This window comes from Platichthys flesus, chromosome 2, assembly GCF_949316205.1.
Source record: "Platichthys flesus chromosome 2, fPlaFle2.1, whole genome shotgun sequence".
Classification (NCBI taxonomy): domain Eukaryota; kingdom Metazoa; phylum Chordata; class Actinopteri; order Pleuronectiformes; family Pleuronectidae; genus Platichthys; species Platichthys flesus.
The window spans coordinates 4,667,141-4,685,065 of record NC_084946.1 but is presented as its reverse complement, the minus strand read 5'-3'; the positions used below and the strand labels follow the sequence as shown (position 1 = coordinate 4,685,065).

The window sequence follows — 17,925 nt, the reverse complement described above, 5'->3', positions numbered from 1 at the left end:
TCAATGTTGGAAGTTAGATATCCCAATATTGAGCTGTGCTTATCCCAATCCTCATCCCAACTTCAGTTACCCTAGTGAAAGAGATGATAGAAATGAGGAAGTATGACATAAAGGTATCAACAGCCTTTCAAACCATAACTTGGAGGAAACAATGGGTAGAACAAGCTGCTTGGTAATCATAAGAACTCTCAAAAAAGTTAGAGGCTGGCAATCAGGAAGGACTGAAAAAGCTTTTTGGATGATAGGTGAGTCACAAGCAACACAACTGTACACTTGAAGAACTTCTGATGAAATCATGATTTGGATGACTGAGAATCTTCACAGATTTTCACCAGATGTTTCACTCAAATATACATTTGTTTCTCACTACTTAGCTTCTATACCAATAGATTTACATGCCAAAATAGCTCAGGTGGGAGAGCGTTAGACTGAAGCTCTAAAGGTCCCTGGTTCGATCCCGAACCAAAAGCTGTACTTTTAAAGCTATGAAATTAGAAATTTCCATCTTTAGGCAGTGCTTCTCCCAACCACACCCTAACTTCAGTTACCCTAATAATAGAGATGATAGAAATGTGGATGTATGACGTAAAGTTATCAACAGCCTTTCAAACCATGACTTTGAGGAACCTGTAGGTACAACAAGCTGCGTGGTAAACATAAGAACTCTCGAAACAGCAAGAGAGTCTTAGGCAGTTAGGACGAAAAAGGCTTCTTGATGAGACGTGAGTCACAAGCAAGTCCCCTGTACACTTGTACAACTTTTGAAGAAACCATGATTTGGATGACTAAGAATCTTTACAAATTTCCAAAAGAAATATCAGTCAAAAATATATTTGTTTCTCACTAAATGGCCTCCATACCAGAAGTTTTACATGCCGAAATAGCTCAGATGGGAGAGCGTTAGACTGAAGCTCTAAAGGTCCCTGGTTCGATCCCGGGTTTCGCCAGATTCAAAAGCTGTTGTTTTAAAGCTGTGAAATTAGAAATTTTCATCTTTAGGCAGTGCTTCTCCCAACCACACCCTAACTTCAGTTACCCTAATAATAGAGATGATAGAAATGTGGATGTAAGACGTAAAGGTATCAACAGCCTTTCAAACCATGACATTGAGGAACCTGTAGGTACAACAAGATGCGTGGTAAACATAAGAACTCTCGAAACAGCAAGAGACTCTTAGGTAGTTAGGACGAAAAAGGCTTCTTGATGAGACGTGAGTCACAAGCTAGTCCCCTGTACAACTTTTGAAGAAACCATGATTTGGATGACTAAGAATCTTTACAAATTTCCAACAGAAATATCAGTCTAAAAGATGGCCTCCATGCCAGTAGTTTTACATGCCGAAATAGCTCAGTTGGGAGAGTGTCAGACTGAATCTCTAAAGGTCCCTGGTTCCATCCCGGGTTTCGGCAGATGCAAAAGCTGGAGTTTTAAAGCTATGAAATTTTCATGTTTAGGCAGTGCTTCTCCCAACCACACCCTAACTTCAGTTACCCTAATAATAGAGATGATAGAAATGTGTATGTATGACGTAAAGGTATCAACAGCCTTTCAAACCATGACTTTGAGGAACCTGTAGGTACAACAAGCTGCGTGGTAAACATAAGAACTCTCGAAACAGCAAGAGACTCTTAGGCAGTTAGGACAAAAAAGGCTTCTTGATTAGACGTGAGTCACAAGCAAGTCCCCTGTACACTTGTACAACTTTTGAAGAAACCATGATTTGGATGACTAAGAATGTTTACAAATTTCCAACAGAAATATCAGTCAAAAATATATTTGTTTCTCACTACATGAAATCATGATTTGGATGACTGAGAATCTTCACAGATTTTCACCAGATATGTCACTCAAATATGCATTTGTTTCTCAATACTTAGCTTCTATACCAGTAATTTTACATGCCGAAATAGCTCAGTTGGGAGAGCGTTAGACTGAAGATCTAAAGGTCCCTGGTTTGATCCCGGGTTTCGGCAGATATGAAGGCATAACGCTCAATGTTGGAAGTTAGATATCCCAATATTGAGCTGTGCTTATCCCAATCCCTATCCCAACTTCAGTTACCCTAGTGAAAGAGATGATAGAAATGTGGATGTATGACGTAAAGGTATCAACAGCCTTTCAAACCATGACATTGAAGAACCTGTAGGTACAACAAGCTGCGTGTTAAACATAAGAACTCTCGAAACAGCAAGAGACTCTTAGGCAGTTAGGACGAAAAAGGCTTCTTGATGAGACGTGAGTCACAAGCAAGTCCCTTGTACAACTTTTGAAGAAACCATGATTTGTATGACTGAGAATCTTTACAAATTTCCAACAGAAATATCAGTCAAAAATGTATTTGTGTCTCACTAGATGGCCTCCATTCCAGTAGTTGCGTTAGACTGAAGATCTAAAGGTCCCTGGTTCGATCCCGGGTTTCGGCAGATATGAAGGCATAGCGCTCAAGGTTGGAAGTTAGATATCCCAATGTTGAGCTGTGCTTAGCCCAAACCCCATCCCAACTTCAGTTACCCTAGTGAAAGAGATGATAAAAATGAGGAAGTATGACATAAAGGTATCAACAGCCTTTCAAACCATAACTTGGAGGAAACAATGGGTAGAACAAGCTGCTTGGTAAACATAAGAACTCTCAAAACAGTAAGAGGCTGGCAATCAGGTAGGACTGAAAAAACCTTTTGGATGATAAGTGAGTCACAAGCAACACAACTGTACACTTGAAGAACTTCTGATGAAATCATGATTTGAATGACTGAGAATCTTCACAGATTTTCACAAGATATGTCACTCAAATATACATTTGTTTCTCACTACTTAGCTTCTATACCAGTAGTTTTACATGCCAAAATAGCTCAGTTGGGAGAGCGTTAGACTGAAGCTCTAAAGGTCCCTGGTTCGATCCCGGGTTTCGGCAGATGCAAAAGCTGTAGTTTTAAAGCTATGAAATTTTCATCTTTAGGCAGTGCTTCTCCCAACCACACCCTAACTTCAGTTACCCTAATAATAGAGATGATAGAAATGTGGATGTATGACGTAAAGGTATCAACAGCCTTTCAAACCATGACATTGAGGAACCTGTAGGTACAACAAGCTGCGTGGTAAACATAAGAACTCTCGAAACAGCAAGAGACTCTTAGGCAGTTAGGACGAAAAAGGCTTCTTGATGAGACGTGAGTCACAAGCTAGGCCCCTGTACAACTTTTGAAGAAACCATGATTTGGATGACTAAGAATCTTTACAAATTTCCAACAGAAATATCATTCAAAAATATATTTGTGTCTCACTAGATAGCCTCCATTCCAGTAGTTTTACATGCCGAAATAGCTCAGTTGGGAGAGCGTTAGACTGAAGATCTAAAGGTCCCTGCTTCGATCCAAGGTTTCGGCAGATATGAAGGTATGGCACGCAAGGTTGGAAGTTAGATATCCCAATATTGAGCTGTGCTTATCCCAAACCACATCCCAATTCAGTTACCCTAGTGATAGAAATGTGGATGTATGACGTAAAGGTATCAACAGCCTTTCAAACCATGACTTTGAGGAACCTGTAGGTACAACAAGCTGCGTGGTATACATAAGAACTCTCGAAACAGCAAGAGACTCTTAGGCGGTTAGGACGAAAAAGGCTTCTTGATGAGCAAGCAAGTCCCCTGTACAACTTTTGAAGAAACCATGATTTGGATGACTAAGAATCTTTACAAATTTCCAACAGAAATATCAGTCAAAAATATATTTGTTTCTCACTACATGGCCTCCATACCAGTAGTTTTACATGCCGAAATAGCTCAGATGGGAGAGCGTTAGACTGAAGCTCTAAAGGTCCCTCGTTCGATCCCGGGTTTCGCCAGATTCAAAAGCTGTTGTTTTAAAGCTGTGAAATTAGAAATTTTCATCTTTAGGCAGTGCTTCTCCCAACCACACCCTAACTTCAGTTACCCTAATAATAGAGATGATAGAAATGTGGATGTATGACGTAAAGGTATCAACAGCCTTTCAAACCATGACATTGAGGAACCTGTAGGTACAACAAGCTGCGTGGTAAACATAAGAACTCTCGAAACAGCAAGAGACTCTTAGGCAGTTAGGACGAAAAAGGCTTCTTGATGAGACGTGAGTCACAAGCTAGTCCCCTGTACAACTTTTGAAGAAACCATGATTTGGATGACTAAGAATCTTTACAAATTTCCAACAGAAATATCAGTCAAAAAGATGGCCTCCATGCCAGTAGTTTTACATGCCGAAATAGCTCAGTTGGGAGAGCGTTAGACTGAAGCTCTAAAGGTCCCTGGTTCCATCCCGGGTTTCGGCAGATGCAAAAGCTGGAGTTTTAAAGCTATGAAATTTTCATGTTTAGGCAGTGCTTCTCCCAACCACAAGCTAACTTCAGTTACCCTAATAATAGAGATGATAGAAATGTGTATGTATGACGTAAAGGTATCAACAGCCTTTCAAACCATGACTTTGAGGAACCTGTAGGTACAACAAGCTGCGTGGTAAACATAAGAACTCTCGAAACAGCAAGAGACTCTTAGGCAGTTAGGACGAAAAAGGCTTCTTGATGAGACGTGAGTCACAAGCTAGTCCCCTGTACAACTTTTGAAGAAACCATGATTTGGATGACTAAGAATCTTTACAAATTTCCAACAGAAATATCAGTCAAAAAGATGGCCTCCATGCCAGTAGTTTTACATGCCGAAATAGCTCAGTTGGGAGAGCGTTAGACTGAAGCTCTAAAGGTCCCTGGTTCCATCCCGGGTTTCGGCAGATGCAAAAGCTGGAGTTTTAAAGCTATGAAATTTTCATGTTTAGGCAGTGCTTCTCCCAACCACACCCTAACTTCAGTTACCCTAATAATAGAGATGATAGAAATGTGTATGTATGACGTAAAGGTATCATCAGCCTTTCAAACCATGACTTTGAGGAACCTGTAGGTACAACAAGCTGCGTGGTAAACATAAGAACTCTCGAAACAGCAAGAGACTCTTAGGCAGTTAGGACAAAAAAGGCTTCTTGATTAGACGTGAGTCACAAGCAAGTCCCCTGTACACTTGTACAACTTTTGAAGAAACCATGATTTGGATGACTAAGAATCTTTACAAATTTCCAACAGAAATATCAGTCAAAAATATATTTGTTTCTCACTACATGAAATCATGATTTGGATGACTGAGAATCTTCACAGATTTTCACCAGATATGTCACTCAAATATGCATTTGTTTCTCAATACTTAGCTTCTATACCAGTACTTTTACATGCCGAAATAGCTCAGTTGGGAGAGCGTTAGACTGAAGCTCTAAAGGTCCCTGGTTCGATTCTGGGTTTCGGCAGATGCAAAAGCTGTATTTTTAAAGCTATGAAATTTTCATGTTTAGGCAGTGCTTCTCCCAACCACACCCTAACTTCAGTTACCCTAATAATAGAGATGATAGAAATGTGGATGTATGACGTAAAGGTATCAACAGCCTTTCAAACCATGACATTGAAGAACCTGTAGGTACAACAAGCTGCGTGGTAAACATAAGAACTCTCGAAACAGCAAGAGACTCTTAGGCGGTTAGGACGAAAAAGGCTTCTTGATGAGACGTGAGTCACAAGCAAGTCCCCTGTACAACTTTTGAAGAAACCATGATTTGGATGACTAAGAATCTTTACAAATTTCCAAAAGAAATATCAGTCAAAATTATATTTGTTTCTCACTACATGAAATCATGATTTGGATGACTGAGAATCTTCACAGATCTTCACCAGATATGTCACTCAAATATACATTTGTTTCTCAATACTTAGCTTCTATACCAGTAGTTTTACATGCCGAAATAGCTCAGATGGGAGAGCGTTAGACTGAAAATCTAAAGGTCCCTGGTTCGATCCCGGGTTTCGGCAGATATGAAGGCTTAGTGCTCAAGGATGGAAGTTAGAAAACCCAATATTTAGCTGTGCTTATCCCAAACCACATCCCAACTTCAGTTACCCTATTGATAGAGATGATAGAAATGTGGAAGTATGACATCAAGGTTTCAAAAGCCTTTCAAACCATAACGTGGAGGAAACAATGGGTAGAACAAGCTGCTTGGTAATCATAAGAACTCTCAAAAAAGTTAGAGGCTGGCAATCAGGAAGGACTGAAAAAGCTTTTTGGATGATAGGTGCGTCACAAGCAACACAACTGTACACTTGGAGAACTTCTGATGAAATCATGATTTGAATGACTGAGAATCTTCACAGATTTTCACAAGATATGTCACTCAAATATACATTTGTTTCTCACTACTTAGCTTCTATACCAGTAGTTTTACATGCCAAAATAGCTCAGTTGGGAGAGCGTTAGAGTGAAGCTCTAAAGGTCCCTGGTTCCATCCCGGGTTTCGGCAGATGCAAAAGCTGTATTTTTAAAGCTATGAAATTTTCATGTTTAGGCAGTGCTTCTCCCAACCACACCCTAACTTCAGTTACCCTAATAATAGAGATGATAGAAATGTGTATGTATGACGTAAAGGTATCAACAGCCTTTCAAACCATGACTTTGAGGAACCTGTAGGTACAACAAGCTGCGTGGTAAACATAAGAACTCTCGAAACAGCAAGAGACTCCTAGGCAGTTAGGACAAAAAAGGCTTCTTGATTAGACGTGAGTCACAAGCAAGTCCCCTGTACACTTGTACAACTTTTGAAGAAACCATGATTTGGATGACTAAGAATCTTTACAAATTTCCAACAGAAATATCAGTCAAAAATATATTTGTTTCTCACTACATGTCCTCCATACCAGTAGTTTTATATGCCGAAATAGCTCAGATGGGAGAGCGTTAGACTGAAGCTCTAAAGGTCCCTGGTTCGATCCCGGGTTTCGCCAGATTCAAAAGCTGTTGTTTTAAAGCTGTGAAATTAGAAATTTTCATCTTTAGGCAGTGCTTCTCCCAACCACACCCTAACTTCAGTTACCCTAATAATAGAGATGATAGAAATGTGGATGTAAGACGTAAAGGTATCAACAGCCTTTCAAACCATGACATTGAGGAACCTGTAGGTACAACAAGCTGCGTGGTAAACATAAGAACCCTCGAAACAGCAAGAGACTCTTAGGTAGTTAGGACGAAAAAGGCTTCTTGATGAGACGTGAGTCACAAGCTAGTCCCCTGTACAACTTTTGAAGAAACCATGATTTGGATGACTAAGAATCTTTACAAATTTCCAACAGAAATATCAGTCAAAAAGATGGCCTCCATGCCAGTAGTTTTACATGCCGAAATAGCTCAGTTGGGAGAGCGTCAGACTGAATCTCTAAAGGTCCCTGGTTCCATCCCGGGTTTCGGCAGATGCAAAAGCTGGAGTTTTAAAGCTATGAAATTTTCATGTTTAGGCAGTGCTTCTCCCAACCACACCCTAACTTCAGTTACCCTAATAATAGAGATGATAGAAATGTGTATGTATGACGTAAAGGTATCAACAGCCTTTCAAACCATGACTTTGAGGAACCTGTAGGTACAACAAGCTGCGTGGTAAACATAAGAACTCTCGAAACAGCAAGAGACTCTTAGGCAGTTAGGACAAAAAAGGCTTCTTGATTAGACGTGAGTCACAAGCAAGTCCCCTGTACACTTGTACAACTTTTGAAGAAACCATGATTTGGATGACTAAGAATCTTTACAAATTTCCAACAGAAATATCAGTCAAAAATATATTTGTTTCTCACTACATGAAATCATGATTTGGATGACTGAGAATCTTCACAGATTTTCACCAGATATGTCACTCAAATATGCATTTGTTTCTCAATACTTAGCTTCTATACCAGTACTTTTACATGCCGAAATAGCTCAGTTGGGAGAGCGTTAGACTGAAGCTCTAAAGGTCCCTGGTTCGATTCTGGGTTTCGGCAGATGCAAAAGCTGTATTTTTAAAGCTATGAAATTTTCATGTTTAGGCAGTGCTTCTCCCAACCACACCCTAACTTCAGTTACCCTAATAATAGAGATGATAGAAATGTGGATGTATGACGTAAAGGTATCAACAGCCTTTCAAACCATGACATTGAAGAACCTGTAGGTACAACAAGCTGCGTGTTAAACATAAGAACTCTCGAAACAGCAAGAGACTCTTAGGCGGTTAGGACGAAAAAGGCTTCTTGATGAGACGTGAGTCACAAGCAAGTCCCCTGTACAACTTTTGAAGAAACCATGATTTGGATGACTAAGAATCTTTACAAATTTCCAACAGAAATATCAGTCAAAAATATATTTGTTTCTCACTAGATGGCCTCCATACCAGTAGTTTTACATGCCGAAATAGCTCAGTTGGGAGAGCGTTAGACTGAAGATCTAAAGGTCCCTGGTTCGATCCCGGGTTTCGGCAGATATGAAGGCATAACGCTCAATGTTGGAAGTTAGATATCCCAATATTGAGCTGTGCTCATCCCAATCCCCATCCCAACTTCAGTTACCCTAGTGAAAGAGATGATAGAAATGAGGAAGTATGACATAAAGGTATCAACAGCCTTTCAAACCATAACTTGGAGGAAACAATGGGTAGAACAAGCTGCTTGGTAATCATAAGAACTCTCAAAAAAGTTAGAGGCTGGCAATCAAGAAGGACTGAAAAAGCTTTTTGGATGATAGGTGAGTCACAAGCAACACAACTGTACACTTGGAGAACCTCTGATGAAATCATGATTTGAATGACTGAGAATCTTCACAGATTTTCACAAGATATGTCACTCAAATATACATTTGTTTCTCACTACTTAGCTTCTATACCAGTAGTTTTACATGCCAAAATAGCTCAGTTGGGAGAGCGTTAGACTGAAGCTCTAAAGGTCCCTGGTTCCATCCCGGGTTTCGGCAGATGCAAAAGCTGTATTTTTAAAGCTATGAAATTTTCATGTTTAGGCAGTGCTTCTCCCAACCACACCCTAACTTTAGTTACCCTAATAATAGAGATGATAGAAATGTGTATGTATGACGTAAAGGTATCAACAGCCTTTCAAACCATGACTTTGAGGAACCTGTAGGTACAACAAGCTGCGTGGTAAACATAAGAACTCTCGAAACAGCAAGAGACTCTTAGGCAGTTAGGACAAAAAAGGCTTCTTGATTAGACGTGAGTCACAAGCAAGTCCCCTGTACAACTTTTGAAGAAACCATGATTTGGATGACTAAGAATCTTTACAAATTTCCAACAGAAATATCAGTCAAAAATATATTTGTTTCTCACTACATGGCCTCCATATCAGTAGTTTTACATGCCGAAATAGCTCAGATGGGAGAGCGTTAGACTGAAGCTCTAAAGGTCCCTGGTTCGATCCCGGGTTTCGGCAGATACAAAAGCTGTAGTTTTAAAGCTATAAAATTAGAAATTTTCATCTTTAGGCAGTGCTTCTCCCAACCACACCCTAACTTCAGTTACCCTAATAATAGAGATGATAGAAATGTGGATGTATGACGTAAAGGTATCAACAGCCTTTCAAACCATGACTTTGAGGAACCTGTAGGTACAACAAGCTGCGTGGTAAACATAAGAACTCTCGAAACAGCAAGAGACTCTTAGGCAGTTAGGACGAAAAAGGCTTCTTGATGAGACGTGAGTCACAAGCTAGTCCCCTGTACAACTTTTGAAGAAACCATGATTTGCATGACTAAGAATCTTTACAAATTTCCAACAGAAATATCAGTCAAAAAGATGGCCTCCATGCCAGTAGTTTTACATGCCGAAATAGCTCAGTTGGGAGGTGTTAGACTGAAGATCTAAAGGTCCCTGGTTCGATCCCGGGTTTCGGCAGATATGAAGGCATAGCGCTCAATGTTGGAAGTTAGATATCCCAATATTGAGCTGTGCTTAACCCAATCCCCATCCCAACTTCACTTACCTTAGTGAAAGAAATGATAGAAATGAGGAAGTATGACATAAAGGTATCAACAGCCTTTCAAACCATAACTTGGAAGAAACAATGGGTAGAACAAGCTGCTTGGTAAACATGATAACTCTCAAAACAGTAAGAGGCTGGCAATCAGGTAGGACTGAAAAAGCCTTTTGGATGATAGGTGAGTCACAAGCAACACAACTGTACCCTTGAAGAACTTCTGATGAAATCATGATTTGGATGACTGAGAATCTTCACAGATTTTCACCAGATGTTTCACTCAAATATACATTTGTTTCTCACTACTTAGCTTCTATACCAATAGATTTACATGCCAAAATAGCTCAGGTGGGAGAGCGTTAGACTGAAGCTCTAAAGGTCCCTGGTTCGATCCCGAACCAAAAGCTGTAGTTTTAAAGCTATGAAATTAGAAATTTCCATCTTTAGGCAGTGCTTCTCCCAACCACACCCTAACTTCAGTTACCCTAATAATAGAGATGATAGAAATGTGGATGTATGACGTAAAGTTATCAACAGCCTTTCAAACCATGACTTTGAGGAACCTGTAGGTACAACAAGCTGCGTGGTAAACATAAGAACTCTCGAAACAGCAAGAGAGTCTTAGGCAGTTAGGACGAAAAAGGCTTCTTGATGAGACGTGAGTCACAAGCAAGTCCCCTGTACAACTTTTGAAGAAACCATGATTTGGATGACTAAGAATCTTTACAAATTTCCAACAGAAATATCAGTCAAAAATATATTTGTTTCTCACTAGATGGCCTCCATACCAGTAGTTTTACATGCCGAAATAGCTCAGTTGGGAGAGCGTTAGACTGAAGATCTAAAGGTCCCTGATTCGATCCCGGGTTTCGGCAGATATGAAGGCATAACGCTCAATGTTGGAAGTTAGATATCCCAATATTGAGCTGTGCTTATCCCAATCCCCATCCCAACTTCAGTTACCCTAGTGAAAGAGATGATAGAAATGAGGAAGTATGACATAAAGGTATCAACAGCCTTTCAAACCATAACTTGGAGGAAACAATGGGTAGAACAAGCTGCTTGGTAATCATAAGAACTCTCAAAAAAGTTAGAGGCTGGCAATCAAGAAGGACTGAAAAAGCTTTTTGGATGATAGGTGAGTCACAAGCAACACAACTGTACACTTGGAGAACTTCTGATGAAATCATGATTTGAATGACTGAGAATCTTCACAGATTTTCACAAGATATGTCACTCAAATATACATTTGTTTCTCACTACTTAGCTTCTATACCAGTAGTTTTACATGCCAAAATAGCTCAGTTGGGAGAGCGTTAGACTGAAGCTCTAAAGGTCCCTGGTTCCATCCCGGGTTTCGGCAGATGCAAAAGCTGTATTTTTAAAGCTATGAAATTTTCATGTTTAGGCAGTGCTTCTCCCAACCACACCCTAACTTTAGTTACCCTAATAATAGAGATGATAGAAATGTGTATGTATGACGTAAAGGTATCAACAGCCTTTCAAACCATGACTTTGAGGAACCTGTAGGTACAACAAGCTGCGTGGTAAACATAAGAACTCTCGAAACAGCAAGAGACTCTTAGGCAGTTAGGACAAAAAAGGCTTCTTGATTAGACGTGAGTCACAAGCAAGTCCCCTGTACAACTTTTGAAGAAACCATGATTTGGATGACTAAGAATCTTTACAAATTTCCAACAGAAATATCAGTCAAAAATATATTTGTTTCTCACTACATGGCCTCCATATCAGTAGTTTTACATGCCGAAATAGCTCAGATGGGAGAGCGTTAGACTGAAGCTCTAAAGGTCCCTGGTTCGATCCCGGGTTTCGGCAGATACAAAAGCTGTAGTTTTAAAGCTATAAAATTAGAAATTTTCATCTTTAGGCAGTGCTTCTCCCAACCACACCCTAACTTCAGTTACCCTAATAATAGAGATGATAGAAATGTGGATGTATGACGTAAAGGTATCAACAGCCTTTCAAACCATGACTTTGAGGAACCTGTAGGTACAACAAGCTGCGTGGTAAACATAAGAACTCTCGAAACAGCAAGAGACTCTTAGGCAGTTAGGACGAAAAAGGCTTCTTGATGAGACGTGAGTCACAAGCTAGTCCCCTGTACAACTTTTGAAGAAACCATGATTTGCATGACTAAGAATCTTTACAAATTTCCAACAGAAATATCAGTCAAAAAGATGGCCTCCATGCCAGTAGTTTTACATGCCGAAATAGCTCAGTTGGGAGGTGTTAGACTGAAGATCTAAAGGTCCCTGGTTCGATCCCGGGTTTCGGCAGATATGAAGGCATAGCGCTCAATGTTGGAAGTTAGATATCCCAATATTGAGCTGTGCTTAACCCAATCCCCATCCCAACTTCACTTACCTTAGTGAAAGAAATGATAGAAATGAGGAAGTATGACATAAAGGTATCAACAGCCTTTCAAACCATAACTTGGAAGAAACAATGGGTAGAACAAGCTGCTTGGTAAACATGATAACTCTCAAAACAGTAAGAGGCTGGCAATCAGGTAGGACTGAAAAAGCCTTTTGGATGATAGGTGAGTCACAAGCAACACAACTGTACCCTTGAAGAACTTCTGATGAAATCATGATTTGGATGACTGAGAATCTTCACAGATTTTCACCAGATGTTTCACTCAAATATACATTTGTTTCTCACTACTTAGCTTCTATACCAATAGATTTACATGCCAAAATAGCTCAGGTGGGAGAGCGTTAGACTGAAGCTCTAAAGGTCCCTGGTTCGATCCCGAACCAAAAGCTGTAGTTTTAAAGCTATGAAATTAGAAATTTCCATCTTTAGGCAGTGCTTCTCCCAACCACACCCTAACTTCAGTTACCCTAATAATAGAGATGATAGAAATGTGGATGTATGACGTAAAGTTATCAACAGCCTTTCAAACCATGACTTTGAGGAACCTGTAGGTACAACAAGCTGCGTGGTAAACATAAGAACTCTCGAAACAGCAAGAGAGTCTTAGGCAGTTAGGACGAAAAAGGCTTCTTGATGAGACGTGAGTCACAAGCAAGTCCCCTGTACAACTTTTGAAGAAACCATGATTTGGATGACTAAGAATCTTTACAAATTTCCAACAGAAATATCAGTCAAAAATATATTTGTTTCTCACTACATGAAATCATGATTTGGATGACTGAGAATCTTCACAGATTTTCACCAGATATGTCACTCAAATATGCATTTGTTTCTCAATACTTAGCTTCTATACCAGTAATTTTACATGCCGAAATAGCTCAGATGGGAGAGCGTTAGACTGAAGATCTAAAGGTCCCTGGTTCGATCCCGGGTTTCGGCAGATATGAAGGCATAGCGCTCAAGGTTGGAAGTTAGATATCCCAATGTTGAGCTGTGCTTAGCCCAAACCCCATCCCAACTTCAGTTACCCTAGTGAAAGAGATGATAAAAATGAGGAAGTATGACATAAAGGTATCAACAGCCTTTCAAACCATAACTTGGAGGAAACAATGGGTAGAACAAGCTGCTTGGTAAACATAAGAACTCTCAAAACAGTAAGAGGCTGGCAATCAGGTAGGACTGAAAAAACCTTTTGGATGATAAGTGAGTCACAAGCAACACAACTGTACACTTGAAGAACTTCTGATGAAATCATGATTTGAATGACTGAGAATCTTCACAGATTTTCACAAGATATGTCACTCAAATATACATTTGTTTCTCACTACTTAGCTTCTATACCAGTAGTTTTACATGCCAAAATAGCTCAGTTGGGAGAGCGTTAGACTGAAGCTCTAAAGGTCCCTGGTTCGATCCCGGGTTTCGGCAGATGCAAAAGCTGTAGTTTTAAAGCTATGAAATTTTCATCTTTAGGCAGTGCTTCTCCCAACCACACCCTAACTTCAGTTACCCTAATAATAGAGATGATAGAAATGTGGATGTATGACGTAAAGGTATCAACAGCCTTTCAAACCATGACATTGAGGAACCTGTAGGTACAACAAGCTGCGTGGTAAACATAAAAACTCTCGAAACAGCAAGAGACTCTTAGGCAGTTAGGACGAAAAAGGCTTCTTGATGAGACGTGAGTCACAAGCTAGGCCCCTGTACAACTTTTGAAGAAACCATGATTTGGATGACTAAGAATCTTTACAAATTTCCAACAGAAATATCAGTCAAAAATATATTTGTGTCTCACTAGATGGCCTCCATTCCAGTAGTTTTACATGCCGAAATAGCTCAGTTGGGAGAGCGTTAGACTGAAGATCTAAAGGTCCCTGGTTCGATCCAGGGTTTCGGCAGATATGAAGGCATAGCACGCAAGGTTGGAAGTTAGATATCCCAATATTGAGCTGTGCTTATCCCAAACCACATCGCAATTCAGTTACCCTAGTGATAGAAATGTGGATGTATGACGTAAAGGTATCAACAGCCTTTCAAACCATGACTTTGAGGAACCTGTAGGTACAACAAGCTGCGTGGTATACATAAGAACTCTCGAAACAGCAAGAGACTCTTAGGCGGTTAGGACGAAAAAGGCTTCTTGATGAGCAAGCAAGTCCCCTGTACAACTTTTGAAGAAACCATGATTTGGATGACTAAGAATCTTTACAAATTTCCAACAGAAATATCAGTCAAAAATATATTTGTTTCTCACTACATGGCCTCCATACCAGTAGTTTTACATGCCGAAATAGCTCAGTTGGGAGAGCGTTAGACTGAAGATCTAAAGGTCCCTGGTTCGATCCCGGGTTTCGGCAGATATGAAGGCATAACGCTCAATGTTGGAAGTTAGATATCCCAATATTGAGCTGTGCTTATCCCAATCCCCATCCCAACTTCAGTTACCCTAGTGAAAGAGATGATAGAAATGAGGAAGTATGACATAAAGGTATCAACAGCCTTTCAAACCATAACTTGGAAGAAACAATGCGTGGTAAACATAAGAACTCTCGAAACAGCAAGAGACTCTTAGGCAGTTAGGACGAAAAAGGCTTCTTGATGAGACGTGAGTCACAAGCTAGGCCCCTGTACAACTTTTGAAGAAACCATGATTTGGATGACTAAGAATCTTTACAAATTTCCAACAGAAATATCAGTCAAAAATATATTTGTGTCTCACTAGATGGCCTCCATTCCAGTAGTTTTACATGCCGAAATAGCTCAGTTGGGAGAGCGTTAGACTGAAGATCTAAAGGTCCCTGGTTCGATCCAGGGTTTCGGCAGATATGAAGGCATAGCACGCAAGGTTGGAAGTTAGATATCCCAATATTGAGCTGTGCTTATCCCAAACCACATCCCAATTCAGTTACCCTAGTGATAGAAATGTGGATGTATGACGTAAAGGTATCAACAGCCTTTCAAACCATGACTTTGAGGAACCTGTAGGTACAACAAGCTGCGTGGTATACATAAGAACTCTCGAAACAGCAAGAGACTCTTAGGCGGTTAGGACGAAAAAGGCTTCTTGATGAGCAAGCAAGTCCCCTGTACAACTTTTGAAGAAACCATGATTTGGATGACTAAGAATCTTTACAAATTTCCAACAGAAATATCAGTCAAAAATATATTTGTTTCTCACTACATGGCCTCCATACCAGTAGTTTTACATGCCGAAATAGCTCAGTTGGGAGAGCGTTAGACTGAAGATCTAAAGGTCCCTGGTTCGATCCCGGGTTTCGGCAGATATGAAGGCATAACGCTCAATGTTGGAAGTTAGATATCCCAATATTGAGCTGTGCTTATCCCAATCCCCATCCCAACTTCAGTTACCCTAGTGAAAGAGATGATAGAAATGAGGAAGTATGACATAAAGGTATCAACAGCCTTTCAAACCGTAACTTGGAAGAAACAATGCGTGGTAAACATAAGAACTCTCGAAACAGCAAGAGACTCTTAGGCAGTTAGGACAAAAAAGGCTTCTTGATTAGACGTGAGTCACAAGCAAGTCCCCTGTACACTTGTACAACTTTTGAAGAAACCATGATTTGGATGACTAAGAATCTTTACAAATTTCCAACAGAAATATCAGTCAAAAATATATTTGTTTCTCACTACATGGCCTCCATATCAGTAGTTTTACATGCCAAAATAGCTCAGATGGGAGAGCGTTAGACTGAAGCTCTAAAGGTCCCTGGTTCGATCCAGGGTTTCGGCAGATATGAAGGCATAGCACGCAAGGTTGGAAGTTAGATATCCCAATATTGAGCTGTGCTTATCCCAAACCACATCCCAATTCAGTTACCCTAGTGATAGAAATGTGGATGTATGACGTAAAGGTATCAACAGCCTTTCAAACCATGACTTTGAGGAACCTGTAGGTACAACAAGCTGCGTGGTATACATAAGAACTCTCGAAACAGCAAGAGACTCTTAGGCGGTTAGGACGAAAAAGGCTTCTTGATGAGCAAGCAAGTCCCCTGTACAACTTTTGAAGAAACCATGATTTGGATGACTAAGAATCTTTACAAATTTCCAACAGAAATATCAGTCAAAAATATATTTGTTTCTCACTACATGGCCTCCATACCAGTAGTTTTACATGCCGAAATAGCTCAGTTGGGAGAGCGTTAGACTGAAGATCTAAAGGTCCCTGGTTCGATCCCGGGTTTCGGCAGATATGAAGACATAACGCTCAATGTTGGAAGTTAGATATCCCAATATTGAGCTGTGCTTATCCCAATCCCCATCCCAACTTCAGTTACCCTAGTGAAAGAGATGATAGAAATGAGGAAGTATGACATAAAGGTATCAACAGCCTTTCAAACCATAACTTGGAAGAAACAATGCGTGGTAAACATAAGAACTCTCGAAACAGCAAGAGACTCTTAGGCAGTTAGGACAAAAAAGGCTTCTTGATTAGACGTGAGTCACAAGCAAGTCCCCTGTACACTTGTACAACTTTTGAAGAAACCATGATTTGGATGACTAAGAATCTTTACAAATTTCCAACAGAAATATCAGTCAAAAATATATTTGTTTCTCACTACATGGCCTCCATATCAGTAGTTTTACATGCCAAAATAGCTCAGATGGGAGAGCGTTAGACTGAAGATCTAAAGGTCCCTGGTTCGATCCCGGGTTTCGGCAGATATGAAGGGTTAGTGCTCAAGGATGGAAGTTAGAGAACCCAATATTTAGCTGTGCTTAACCCAATCCCCATCCCAACTTCAATTACCTTAGTGAAAGAAATGATAGAAATGAGGAAGTATGACATAAAGGTATCAACAGCCTTTCAAACCATAACTTGGAAGAAACAATGGGTAGAACAAGCTGCTTGGTAAACATGATAACTCTCAAAACAGTAAGAGGCTGGCAATCAGGTAGGACTGAAAAAGCCTTTTGGATGATAGGTGAGTCACAAGCAACACAACTGTACACTTGAAGAACTTCTGATGAAATCATGATTTGGATGACTGAGAATCTTCACAGATTTTCACCAGATGTTTCACTCAAATATACATTTGTTTCTCACTACTTAGCTTCTATACCAATAGATTTACATGCCAAAATAGCTCAGGTGGGAGAGCGTTAGACTGAAGCTCTAAAGGTCCCTGGTTCGATCCCGAACCAAAAGCTGTAGTTTTAAAGCTATGAAATTAGAAATTTCCATCTTTAGGCAGTGCTTCTCCCAACCACACCCTAACTTCAGTTACCCTAATAATAGAGATGATAGAAATGTGGATGTATGACGTAAAGGTATCAACAGCCTTTCAAACCATGACTTTGAGGAACCTGTAGGTACAACAAGCTGCGTGGTAAACATAAGAACTCTCGAAACAGCAAGAGACTCTTAGGCAGTTAGGACGAAAAAGGCTTCTTGATGAGACGTGAGTCACAAGCAAGTCCCCTGTACACTTGTACAACTTTTGAAGAAACCATGATTTGGATGACTAAGAATCTTTACAAATTTCCAACAGAAATATCAGTCAAAAATATATTTGTTTCTCACTACATGGCCTCCATACCAGTACTTTTACATGCCGAAATAGCTCAGTTGGGAGAGCGTTAGACTGAAGATCTAAAGATCCCGGGTTTCGGCAGATATGAAGGCATAGCGCTCAAGGTTGGAAGTTA

At 40.1% G+C, this 17,925-nt stretch overlaps 30 non-coding genes across 30 annotated transcripts; all 30 read left to right on the top strand.

The window, feature by feature from the left end:
- Nucleotides 1-874: 874 nt before the first annotated feature.
- Nucleotides 875-947, top strand: trnaf-gaa (transfer RNA phenylalanine (anticodon GAA)). Its single transcript has one exon. It is a non-coding gene; the product is annotated as a tRNA-Phe (tRNA).
- A 389-nt stretch (nucleotides 948-1,336) lies between these two features.
- trnaf-gaa (transfer RNA phenylalanine (anticodon GAA)) lies at nucleotides 1,337-1,409 on the top strand. Its single transcript has one exon. It is a non-coding gene; the product is annotated as a tRNA-Phe (tRNA).
- Nucleotides 1,410-1,900: 491 nt separating this feature from the next.
- trnaf-gaa (transfer RNA phenylalanine (anticodon GAA)) lies at nucleotides 1,901-1,973 on the top strand. The gene has a single exon. It is a non-coding gene; the product is annotated as a tRNA-Phe (tRNA).
- An 865-nt stretch (nucleotides 1,974-2,838) lies between these two features.
- trnaf-gaa (transfer RNA phenylalanine (anticodon GAA)) lies at nucleotides 2,839-2,911 on the top strand. The gene has a single exon. It is a non-coding gene; the product is annotated as a tRNA-Phe (tRNA).
- Nucleotides 2,912-3,311: 400 nt separating this feature from the next.
- On the top strand, nucleotides 3,312-3,384 carry trnaf-gaa (transfer RNA phenylalanine (anticodon GAA)). The gene has a single exon. It is a non-coding gene; the product is annotated as a tRNA-Phe (tRNA).
- An 848-nt stretch (nucleotides 3,385-4,232) lies between these two features.
- Nucleotides 4,233-4,305, top strand: trnaf-gaa (transfer RNA phenylalanine (anticodon GAA)). Its single transcript has one exon. It is a non-coding gene; the product is annotated as a tRNA-Phe (tRNA).
- Nucleotides 4,306-4,687: 382 nt separating this feature from the next.
- trnaf-gaa (transfer RNA phenylalanine (anticodon GAA)) lies at nucleotides 4,688-4,760 on the top strand. Its single transcript has one exon. It is a non-coding gene; the product is annotated as a tRNA-Phe (tRNA).
- A 491-nt stretch (nucleotides 4,761-5,251) lies between these two features.
- trnaf-gaa (transfer RNA phenylalanine (anticodon GAA)) lies at nucleotides 5,252-5,324 on the top strand. Its single transcript has one exon. It is a non-coding gene; the product is annotated as a tRNA-Phe (tRNA).
- A 483-nt stretch (nucleotides 5,325-5,807) lies between these two features.
- Nucleotides 5,808-5,880, top strand: trnaf-gaa (transfer RNA phenylalanine (anticodon GAA)). The gene has a single exon. It is a non-coding gene; the product is annotated as a tRNA-Phe (tRNA).
- A 415-nt stretch (nucleotides 5,881-6,295) lies between these two features.
- On the top strand, nucleotides 6,296-6,368 carry trnaf-gaa (transfer RNA phenylalanine (anticodon GAA)). The gene has a single exon. It is a non-coding gene; the product is annotated as a tRNA-Phe (tRNA).
- A 408-nt stretch (nucleotides 6,369-6,776) lies between these two features.
- Nucleotides 6,777-6,849, top strand: trnaf-gaa (transfer RNA phenylalanine (anticodon GAA)). Its single transcript has one exon. It is a non-coding gene; the product is annotated as a tRNA-Phe (tRNA).
- Nucleotides 6,850-7,238: 389 nt separating this feature from the next.
- Nucleotides 7,239-7,311, top strand: trnaf-gaa (transfer RNA phenylalanine (anticodon GAA)). Its single transcript has one exon. It is a non-coding gene; the product is annotated as a tRNA-Phe (tRNA).
- A 491-nt stretch (nucleotides 7,312-7,802) lies between these two features.
- Nucleotides 7,803-7,875, top strand: trnaf-gaa (transfer RNA phenylalanine (anticodon GAA)). Its single transcript has one exon. It is a non-coding gene; the product is annotated as a tRNA-Phe (tRNA).
- Nucleotides 7,876-8,275: 400 nt separating this feature from the next.
- Nucleotides 8,276-8,348, top strand: trnaf-gaa (transfer RNA phenylalanine (anticodon GAA)). The gene has a single exon. It is a non-coding gene; the product is annotated as a tRNA-Phe (tRNA).
- A 415-nt stretch (nucleotides 8,349-8,763) lies between these two features.
- trnaf-gaa (transfer RNA phenylalanine (anticodon GAA)) lies at nucleotides 8,764-8,836 on the top strand. Its single transcript has one exon. It is a non-coding gene; the product is annotated as a tRNA-Phe (tRNA).
- A 400-nt stretch (nucleotides 8,837-9,236) lies between these two features.
- On the top strand, nucleotides 9,237-9,309 carry trnaf-gaa (transfer RNA phenylalanine (anticodon GAA)). Its single transcript has one exon. It is a non-coding gene; the product is annotated as a tRNA-Phe (tRNA).
- Nucleotides 9,310-9,698: 389 nt separating this feature from the next.
- trnaf-gaa (transfer RNA phenylalanine (anticodon GAA)) lies at nucleotides 9,699-9,770 on the top strand. The gene has a single exon. It is a non-coding gene; the product is annotated as a tRNA-Phe (tRNA).
- An 884-nt stretch (nucleotides 9,771-10,654) lies between these two features.
- trnaf-gaa (transfer RNA phenylalanine (anticodon GAA)) lies at nucleotides 10,655-10,727 on the top strand. Its single transcript has one exon. It is a non-coding gene; the product is annotated as a tRNA-Phe (tRNA).
- A 415-nt stretch (nucleotides 10,728-11,142) lies between these two features.
- Nucleotides 11,143-11,215, top strand: trnaf-gaa (transfer RNA phenylalanine (anticodon GAA)). The gene has a single exon. It is a non-coding gene; the product is annotated as a tRNA-Phe (tRNA).
- A 400-nt stretch (nucleotides 11,216-11,615) lies between these two features.
- trnaf-gaa (transfer RNA phenylalanine (anticodon GAA)) lies at nucleotides 11,616-11,688 on the top strand. Its single transcript has one exon. It is a non-coding gene; the product is annotated as a tRNA-Phe (tRNA).
- Nucleotides 11,689-12,077: 389 nt separating this feature from the next.
- On the top strand, nucleotides 12,078-12,149 carry trnaf-gaa (transfer RNA phenylalanine (anticodon GAA)). Its single transcript has one exon. It is a non-coding gene; the product is annotated as a tRNA-Phe (tRNA).
- A 967-nt stretch (nucleotides 12,150-13,116) lies between these two features.
- On the top strand, nucleotides 13,117-13,189 carry trnaf-gaa (transfer RNA phenylalanine (anticodon GAA)). Its single transcript has one exon. It is a non-coding gene; the product is annotated as a tRNA-Phe (tRNA).
- A 415-nt stretch (nucleotides 13,190-13,604) lies between these two features.
- Nucleotides 13,605-13,677, top strand: trnaf-gaa (transfer RNA phenylalanine (anticodon GAA)). The gene has a single exon. It is a non-coding gene; the product is annotated as a tRNA-Phe (tRNA).
- Nucleotides 13,678-14,077: 400 nt separating this feature from the next.
- On the top strand, nucleotides 14,078-14,150 carry trnaf-gaa (transfer RNA phenylalanine (anticodon GAA)). Its single transcript has one exon. It is a non-coding gene; the product is annotated as a tRNA-Phe (tRNA).
- Nucleotides 14,151-14,536: 386 nt separating this feature from the next.
- trnaf-gaa (transfer RNA phenylalanine (anticodon GAA)) lies at nucleotides 14,537-14,609 on the top strand. The gene has a single exon. It is a non-coding gene; the product is annotated as a tRNA-Phe (tRNA).
- Nucleotides 14,610-15,001: 392 nt separating this feature from the next.
- Nucleotides 15,002-15,074, top strand: trnaf-gaa (transfer RNA phenylalanine (anticodon GAA)). Its single transcript has one exon. It is a non-coding gene; the product is annotated as a tRNA-Phe (tRNA).
- A 386-nt stretch (nucleotides 15,075-15,460) lies between these two features.
- trnaf-gaa (transfer RNA phenylalanine (anticodon GAA)) lies at nucleotides 15,461-15,533 on the top strand. Its single transcript has one exon. It is a non-coding gene; the product is annotated as a tRNA-Phe (tRNA).
- A 400-nt stretch (nucleotides 15,534-15,933) lies between these two features.
- trnaf-gaa (transfer RNA phenylalanine (anticodon GAA)) lies at nucleotides 15,934-16,006 on the top strand. Its single transcript has one exon. It is a non-coding gene; the product is annotated as a tRNA-Phe (tRNA).
- A 386-nt stretch (nucleotides 16,007-16,392) lies between these two features.
- Nucleotides 16,393-16,465, top strand: trnaf-gaa (transfer RNA phenylalanine (anticodon GAA)). Its single transcript has one exon. It is a non-coding gene; the product is annotated as a tRNA-Phe (tRNA).
- A 400-nt stretch (nucleotides 16,466-16,865) lies between these two features.
- On the top strand, nucleotides 16,866-16,938 carry trnaf-gaa (transfer RNA phenylalanine (anticodon GAA)). The gene has a single exon. It is a non-coding gene; the product is annotated as a tRNA-Phe (tRNA).
- The last annotated feature ends 987 nt before the right edge of the window (nucleotides 16,939-17,925 follow it).